The sequence below is a fragment of the Balaenoptera ricei genome, chromosome 3 (genome assembly GCF_028023285.1).
Source record: "Balaenoptera ricei isolate mBalRic1 chromosome 3, mBalRic1.hap2, whole genome shotgun sequence".
NCBI lineage: Eukaryota > Metazoa > Chordata > Mammalia > Artiodactyla > Balaenopteridae > Balaenoptera > Balaenoptera ricei.
Genome location: NC_082641.1, coordinates 166,916,144 through 166,925,160, shown reverse-complemented (window position 1 = coordinate 166,925,160; position 9,017 = coordinate 166,916,144). Strand labels below are relative to the sequence as shown.

General features: G+C 43.5%; 1 protein-coding gene across 5 annotated transcripts in view; it reads left to right on the top strand.

Moving 5' to 3' along the window:
* Positions 1-274: 274 nt before the first annotated feature.
* Positions 275-9,017, top strand: part of PGBD2 (piggyBac transposable element derived 2) — a 29,376-nt gene continuing 20,633 nt past the window's right edge. For 4 of the 5 annotated variants that reach the window (XM_059919702.1, XM_059919701.1, XM_059919705.1 and 1 more), the window contains exon 1: positions 275-527. The gene's annotated coding sequence lies outside the window, so the exon portion shown is untranslated. The remainder of the gene's footprint in view (positions 528-9,017) is intronic. The other variant, XM_059919704.1, reaches the window with a different exon arrangement.

The following is a 9,017-nucleotide window of genomic DNA, read 5'->3' as shown; positions in this document are numbered from 1 at the left end:
GGAGAACCACCGACCTAGAAAGAAAAAAGACTTCGTGCCCTCGTGAGTAATAGCGAGGAAAGTGCCTAGGCTAGCATGTAAGTGGACAGGACGAGAAGGGGCTGCAAAAGGGGGCGGAAGATATTTCTGCCGTCCTGGGCCCTGCCTCAGAGGCACTTCTGCGTCCCCTCTAGGCGCCGCGGAGGCCCCAATGTCTCGATGGTCGCTCGAATCGGGGGCGTGTCCTGGGCAGGGGCGTGTCCTGGGCGGAGAGCAGAAGGCGGGCCGAGGCGAACCGAGCGCTCTCGTGCCGGACGTTGCGCGGCCGCGACGCCCGACGCCGACGGGGCAGCGGCGCTCTGGGCTCCGCGCTGCCGGTGGTATCTGGCGGGAACCCACGAGGCTCCGGCCCGTTCGGCGCAGGTAGGCGTCGTCCCGCTTGCACCGCCGACTGGGCTCCTCTTGGATGTGGGAGCGGCGCGCCCTGGTGTTGCGTTTTCTCAACGGTGCCCGAGGCGTTGGCCCTCGCTGCCGCGGGCGGACGACGGGTAGGTGGGACCGGGACAGGGACAATGGACCTCCGGGCGCGCAGCTCAGAGGGCCGCACGGGGGCGCTCTCGCTGCGGGACGGGGAGGCTGGGCTGGGACCGGGGCGGACTCAGCTGGGGCGGAGCGGGCTTGGGGGCGGGAGACTTTGGGCGAGGCCGGGCTATGGGCAGGACCGGGGCCTGCTAAACACAGGATGTACTAAGGGAGGAGTGGCTAGGACCCTTGGGCGGAATCGGGGGCGGGCCCGGGCTGGAGGCCGGACGGACTGTGGGCGGAGCTGGGGCTGGGTCAGGCTGACGCGGGGCAGATTGGGGGCGGCGTGGGTGGACATCTGTGGGCGGGGTCGGGCGGGGTGGGTGGGGTGCGGCTCCCACGCCACGCCCCTTAGGGGGAGGGGCGGCTCCGCGCGGGGACGCGCTGGGTGCAGGGCCTTTCTGGCATTTATAGTTTCTGCCTGCTTCTGGGGTCGCCGACGTTGCATAGGGTCTTTCTTTTCCCCTTTTCCCCCCTTCTTGTTTGGTATTGAGATGGGTAGGAGAAGAAGGAGGAGGGCCCCGTTTCACAAAGGCCATTCCTGAGCTGTGGTACACCTGGCTTAACTTTGAGGCATTTACGTTTATAAAATGTCTTATTAAAAAAATTTTTTTTGAAGTAACTTAAGAATTTGAAAAAAGTTTTAAAACTAGTACAAAGAAGTCTCACATTCTAGTCACCTAGGTTCCCCAAATGTTAACATCTTATTTAACAGAACAATTAGCAAAACCAGGACACCTAACATCTACAGGCCTTATTCAGATTTTTTTTGCTCTTCTTGTCCATTTCCTTTTTGTGGTATAGGATCCAAGTCAGGATTTAGATGCATTTAGTTGTCGTGTCTCATTGGAAAAATTTATATTTTAAACAGTAGAAGCCCCCTTACCTCCAAGATCCTTCAGAGTGGCCCTTAGGACGGGACCACCAGATCTCAAATCAAAGAGGCTTTTCTTCTTGGATGCCAGGGCCAGTTGAGAACGTACAGCTGAGCCTTCGGGCAGCTTTGGCATAGGTGGTCCCCCTCTGTGCCTTGACCCATCTAGCCCTTGGCTGCTCAGCCTCTCCTAGTTCTCCTCCTACCTCTCAAGTCAACCTCCTCCCTCAGATCTCTGCAGATGCCCTCCTTGGCCAGCTTCTCTTTCAGTGTGGGCTTCCTCCCTTGCATGATCTCTTGTGGCTTCAAGGATTCTTGTGGCTTTGAGCATTCCATAAATCCTCAGAAAACTCACTTGTTTATCACTTCGGCCCAGGCCATTTCTCTGTCTCAGACCCACAGGGATTGTGGCCTATCGCTACCTTTCTGGGTTATCTCAAAAGCATTTCCATCCCAATGTGCGCAAAACACAGCTCCAAGTCACCCACATCTAGTCCACCGTATCAATTGGGTCTCCACTGATAGACATTTCCTATGCAGAGTTTCAGAGAATCTTTGGGAGTGCATTTTGGTTAGGGTCAATCAAATATTAAGAGTTCCTAGTACTTTTTTAAATAGCTGTCTTAAAGCCAGAAAGTGAAGATGAAGATGAAGGCCTGCTACAGGATGAGGAAGATGCCCTGCAGTATGGCCATTTTCTTAGCAGCACAAGTTGTTCAGTTCAGCAAGTATTTATTGGGTGCCTGTTGCATGCCAGGAGCTGTGTTGGCTTCTGGGGATAGAGAGGTGAATAAATTCTGCACCTGCCCTGCCATCAGAGGGCATGTGGTGGGGTCATGTGTTGTAATTGAGGTGAAATCTGTGATAGAGGAAGCCTCACCTTGGAAGAAGGAGGTTGCAGGACGTGAGTTGGCCTGAGCCTAGGTGGGGGAAGACTGGGGATCCGGCTGTTAGGGGCCTTGACCTATTTCCAGGGCTTGTGGGATTGTGACCTCGGGAAGTTCTCCCTAGGCTATGAAGATGGGCTGGTGTGGGAATGACTGGTTGGGGGCTGTCACTGAATGTTGGTGAGTGGATAAGGGTCAGCCTAGGGTACAGCAGAGGAAAAGGTGATGAGATGAGCTGCTGAGAGTGGTGTGACTGTGAAATGGTAACACAGGTCATACTCTCTGACCCAAACCCAACCAGACATGGGGAAAAGTCAGAATGTTTGAATTTTATCAAAGTCACACTGAAGCACTCCTTAATCAAACATAGGATTTCTGTAGCAATATCTATCAATATCTATAGTAAGTAGTAGAAATAGGTATTATAAAGAGCCTCAGATATTTTCAGGTTTTGCTGCCAGGCAGTTTGTTGCCCAAATTTTGAAATAATGTTCAGTTTTCACAACATTTTTGACTTTTGAGAATAGCAGGTGAAGGGTTGTGGATCTGAAAGAATAGCTACCACTTGTAGAGCCAGGCCTGTTGTGTGTGCTTCACAGGCATTGACTCTCATCCTCATAACACCCTACAAGGGTTGGTACCATGCAGATCCCGTTTTGCGGGTGAGGAGATGAGGGCATAGAGAAGGTAAGTGATTTGCCCACGGTCACACAGCTCGCCCCTGTTGGCTCCATAGTCCGCATTCTTACCAGACTGCATACGTGTGAATGGGAGGTTGGGGAGTTGCAGGACCAAAGTCTTTCTCGCATACCTCAGACACCTGGCATCTGCAGCCAGCCTGTGTGAGTGCCAAGGAAGGTCAGAAGAGAAGGGAGGCAGGAGCCCTGGAGAGGTTGTGGTTACATACACAGATTCATTGAATGCCTGTGGGGACTCACTTCCTTGATGCCTGGAGCTTGTGGTCTGGTTGGGCAGTGAGCTCTTCTCACAAGCTGTAGAGGAAGTTAAGTGCACTGTCAAGTGGACCAGAGGAGGACATGGGTGATCAGAGGCACTGGGTTGACAAGCTGGGATGCAGACTAGCTGGGCTTTGAGAAAATTTAGGTAAATGATTTTATGAGGATTCTATAAGGAGATTCTTCATGAGAGACACAGACTGTTGAGTGCGGAGATGACTGTATTCTAATTTTCTTCCTCTAACTGCAAAAGATATATGTGCTCTGGAACACCACAAATGAATGCCTTCTGCCTGCCACTTCCGTGTCACTGCAGACAGTGGTCTTCTCAAAGGACATTGAGTGGGTCAGCTTGATCATATTTGCTCAGGTGTGTGGGAGTGTCCCTGTGCCTTTGTGAGTGCATGTATAAGTGTGCAAAATATGCATTCAAAAACATATAAGATGCATAGCAACAGTTTAAAGAGTCATAAAAGAACTTTGAACACTCCACTCAGTTTAAGAAATAGAACCTTGTCAAAACCTTAGAAACCCCCTGTATGTCTGCCCCGATTGCATCTTTTCTCTTCAGAGGTAACTACTATTCTGAAGTTCCTCTTAATCATTTCCTTGCTTTTCTTTATAGTTTTACAATGTGTATGTGTCTCCAGATAATATTTTAGTTTTGTTTAACTTTTTGATCCTTATAAAATGAAATCATGTAGCAAGTTTTCTTTTTCTTTTGTTTTTTGTTTATTGTCTTTTATTTGAGATCCATTCAGTCGTGTGTGTGGCTAAAGTTCTTCACTCACTTTTCCTGTGGTATTGCACTGCATCTATTCTGTTGATGGCCGTTTGGGCTGTCTCTAGTTTTTGCTACTCTAAATAAACAGTGCTGCAGTGGACATTCTTGTCCTGGTCTCCTGGCGCACAGATGAAGTAGTTCTCAAACAGGGGTGAGGGAGGCGAGGTGAGATAGGGGTAAGGGAAGAAAGGGAGACACTTCTGGTTGTTATAACTGGGAGGTGGTGTGCTCCTGTCTCTAGTGGGTAGAGGCCAGGCACACTGCTAAACATACTACAATGCACAGGACAGCCTTCCCGTCTCCTCCTGCTCTCCCACACACCAAAGAATTGTCCGACCCCTAATGCGAGTGTCGAGGCTGAGAACCCCTGCTCTAGGGTAAATACCTGGGGTGGACTGCTGGGTGGGTGGGTTTGTGCATGTTCAACTTTAGTAGATACTAGCATATTGTTTACACTCCTTTCAGCAGTATGTGTCCTCTTGCATTACTCATTGTCCTTTTCAACACTTGATAATCTCTGCCTTTAAAATTTTTGCCAACTTGGTGTCTGTGAAATGATATCTGATTGTGGTTTTAATTTCATTTCCTGAACAGTAATGAGATTGAGCATCTTTTCATGTCTGTCTTCTTTTTGTATTTCCTTTGAGAAGTGCCTCCTGATATCATTTTACCCATTTTCCTGTTGTGTTATTTGTGTTTTTCTTAATTGTGTCTGGGATTTCTTTATATATCCTAGATTATTCTTACCTCCTAGATGCTAATCCCTTATATTTGTTGCAGATAACTTCTCCCATTTTTGAGTTTGTTCTGATGGACTGAAAAGTTCTTAATTTAAATGTAGTAGAATTTATCAATCATTTTCTTTATGGTTAAATGCTTTTTGCTGGTTGGTTGGTTCCTGCCAGATCCCCAGGTGGGCAAGACTGCCTCTAGGACCACACTGGAGCAGTGCTGAAACCAAGTCTCAGTGCCACTTCAGGACCCACAGCTGGCACTAAGGTTGGCAGGCCTGCTGCCAGGGGCACAGATGGGTGTTGCTGGATCCCTGGGTGAGCAGGACTGAGAGCGGGACTAGAGTCAGGTCACAGGGCTGCTTCAGGATCTGTAGTCTGGTCCAAGGATGGTAGGCCTGTTACCAGGGGTATATGGATGCATGATTCCTCCTGGGTCCCTTGTCAGATGGTTACAGGAAGGTCTGGATTTGAGTCTGTAGGGAGTTGGGGCTGCTTTCAGTTTGCTGGCAGAACCATGTGAGCTTGCCACCAGGTTGTGGGCCTGCCTTTTTAGAGCAGCTATCCTTGGTCTTGGGGTTCACTGGGGTTTTGTAACCTCCTATCTGGATCCCAAGGCTTTCACAAAGGCACTTTTGTCTGTGGTTGCCTGCCAAATCATTGTTTGTTTAGGGAGATGCATTCCTATTCCACCACCTTGCTAATGTCATTCCCTGTCTCCGTTTACGTAGGATAGGTCAAACATGTCAGTTCTATTGTTCAAGTCTCAGTAATTTTGTCTGCTTGACCATCAGTTACTGAAAGAGGTGTGTTGAAATCTCTTACTGTTATGATAGATTTGTCAATTTCTATAATTCTATTAATTTTTACTGTATTTTGAAGTTATATTGTTAGATGCATAAAGTTTAAAATTATTATATCTTTCTGATGAGTCCCACCTTTTTTCCCTGTGAAGTTACCCTCATTTTCTGTGATAATGCTTGCTTTAAATTTTATTTGTTATTTTTAATTGTAAAAAACACATGAAATAAAATTTACCATCTTAACCACTTTTAAGTGTACATTTCAGTAGTGTTAAGTATATTCACATTGTCGTGCAGCTAATCTCCAGGACATTTTTGTCTAACAAAACTGAGACTATACCCATTAAACATCAACTTCCCATTTTCCCCTCCACCCACTCCTGGTAACCACCATCCTACTTTCTGTTTCTATGAATTTGTATACTTTAGATACCTCATGTAAGTGGAATCATACAGTATTTGTCTTTTTGTGAGTGGATTATTTCACTTAGCATAATGTTCTCGTTACATCCATGTTGTAACATGTGACAAGATTTCCTTCCTTTTAAGGCTGAATAATGTTCTATTGTAGATACATACCACATCTTCTTTATCCATTCATCTGTAGGTGGACATGTGAGTTGCTTTCACCTCTTGGCTATTGTGAATAGTGCTGCTGTGAACCTGGGTGTCTCTTTGAGACCCTGCTTTCAATTCTTTTGGTTAAATGCTCAGAAGTGGTATTGCTGGATCATATGGTAGTTCTGTTGTTAATTTTTTGAGGTACCATCATACTGTTTTACATAGTGGCTGCACCATTTTATGTTCCCATTAGCAGTGCACAAGGGTTCCAATTTCTCCACATCCTTACCAACATTGGTTATTTTCTGTTTTTTTTTTTTTTTTGATAGTGGTCATCCTAATGGGTATGAGGTGATAAATCATTATGGTATTGGTTTGCATTTCCCTAGTGATTAGTGATGTTGAGCATCTTTTTATATGCTTATTGGCCATTTGTATATCTTTAGAGAAATGACTGTTCATGTTTTTTGTCCACTTTTTAGTTGGGTTACTTTTTTTGTTGTTATTAAGATATAGGAGTTCTTTATATATTCTAGATATTAACTCCTTGTAAGATATAATTTGCAAATATTTTCTCCCATTCCATGTATTGCCTCTCTACTTTGTTGATTATATCCTTTGATGAAGTTTTAAGTTTGATGTAGTCCCATTTGTCTGTATTAGCTTTTGTTGCCTCTGCTTTTGGTGTCATATTCAAGAAATCATTGCCAAATCCAATGTCATGAATCTTTTCCCCTATGTTTTTTTCTAAGCGTTTTATTATTTTACCTCTTACATTTAGGTCTTTGGTATGTTTTGAGTTAATTTTTGTATATGATGCAAGGTAAGTGTTCAATTTTATCCTTGTGCACAATATCCAGTTTTTCCAACACCATTTGTTAGGGACTGTCCTTTCCCTACTGAGTGGTCTTAGCACCCTTTTTGAAAATTACCTGGCTGTATACATGACGGTTTATTTCTGGCTCTCTATTCTGATTCATTGATCTATATGTCTGTCTTTAATGCCAGTACCATACTGTTTTGATTTCTGTAGCTTTGTAATATGTATTGAAATGAGGAAGTGTAAGTCTTCCAACTTTGTTCTTTTTCAAAATTGTTTTAGCCATTGGAGTTCCTTGATATAACATGTGAATTTTTAGGTGGCTCTTTCTATTTGTGCCAAAAATGCCATTGGGATTTTGATAGAGATTGCACTGAATCTGTATATTACTTTGGGTAGTACTGACATACTGTCAACATTAAGTCTTCCAGTCTATGAACCTGAGATGTCTTTACATTTTTTGGTGTTTTTTTAAAGTGCTTTCATTAATTTTTTTTGTCAGTTTACAACTCTTTCACCTTTTTGGTTAGGATTGTTCCTAAATATTTTATTCTTTTCAATGCTGTGGTAAATGCAATTGTTTACTTAATTTCCACTTCATATTGTTCATTGTTAGTGTATAGAAATGCAACTAAAATGAATAGATTTTAGTGTGTTGATTTTGATTCCTACAACTTTGCTGAACTTGTTTATTAGTTCTAACAGGTTTTTAAAAAATCTTTAGGGATTTCTACATATAAGATCATGTCATCTGCAAACAGGTAATGCCATTTCTTCATTTCCAATTTGGATGCCTTTTATTTATTTATTTATTTTTCTTACCCAAAGGTTCTGGCTAGGACTTCTGGTATTATGTTGAGTAGAATGGCCAGAGTGGGCATCCTTATCTCGATCCTGTTGGTAGAGGAAACGTTTTCAGTATTTTACTATTTCATATGATGTTAGTTGTGATATTTTTTCATATATAGCCTTTGTTATGTTGAGATGGTTTCCTTCTATTCCTAGTTTATTAAGTGTTTTTATCATGAAACAGTGTTGAATCTTGTTAAATGCATTTTCTGCATCAATTAATATGAACATGTTTTATTTTACATGATTTTTACATGTTGAACTATTCTTGCATTCCAGAAATCCTACTTTGTTGTGTATAATCCTTTCAATGTGCTTTTGAATTCAGTTTGCTAGTATTTTATTGAGGATTTTTGTGTTCATATTTATCAAGGCTATTGGTCTTTAATTTTCTTCTAGTGTTTTTGTCTGGCTCTAGTATCAGGGTAAGGTTGGCTCAGTTATTATATTTTTCAGTTCTAGAATTCTGTTTGGTTCTTTTTTATAGTTTCTGTCTCTTTGTTGATATTCTCATTTTGTTCATGCATTTCCTGATTTTGTTTAGTTGTATATCTGTGTTTTCTTATAGCTAATTGAATATCTTTAAGAAGTAGTTTTGAATTTTTCATTAAGAAATTCAGCAATCTGTTTTTCTTTAGGGTCCAGTCTGGAGTTTTATTTTGTTCCTTTGATTGGGCCATGTTTCCTTGTTTCTTTGTATACTTTGTAATCTGTTGCTGAGATTTGGCCATTTGACAAAACAATTTCCTGTCCGGGTCTTAATGGACTGGCTTCGTTTAGCAGAATACCTTCACCAATCAGCCCACCTGGAAGTTTGGGACCTCCCCATCCTTTTCTAGTGATGTATCTTCTCTGGACTTGTGTATGTACTTTTTAACTGTCTCAATTTCTCTACACTGCTTGTCCTTATTTCTTCTCAGGAGCTTGTAATTTCTTGCTCTCCCAGACATCTGCCTGCTGAACTGCAGAATCTCTGCAGCTACTGTGCTGTGGCACCTGCCTACATTTTCAGTGTCTTCCAAACTATGCCAACATACCTGTCAGTGCTCCAAGTCTGGTGAGACAGAAATTTGTCCCTCAGGCAGACCCCAGGCAAACCAGAACTAGGTTTTCTCCTGGTTGCACCTAACTACACTGAGGTGGGGGAGAAGCATGTGTGTGCAAAATGCCATGAACTTTTCGTACTCTTTT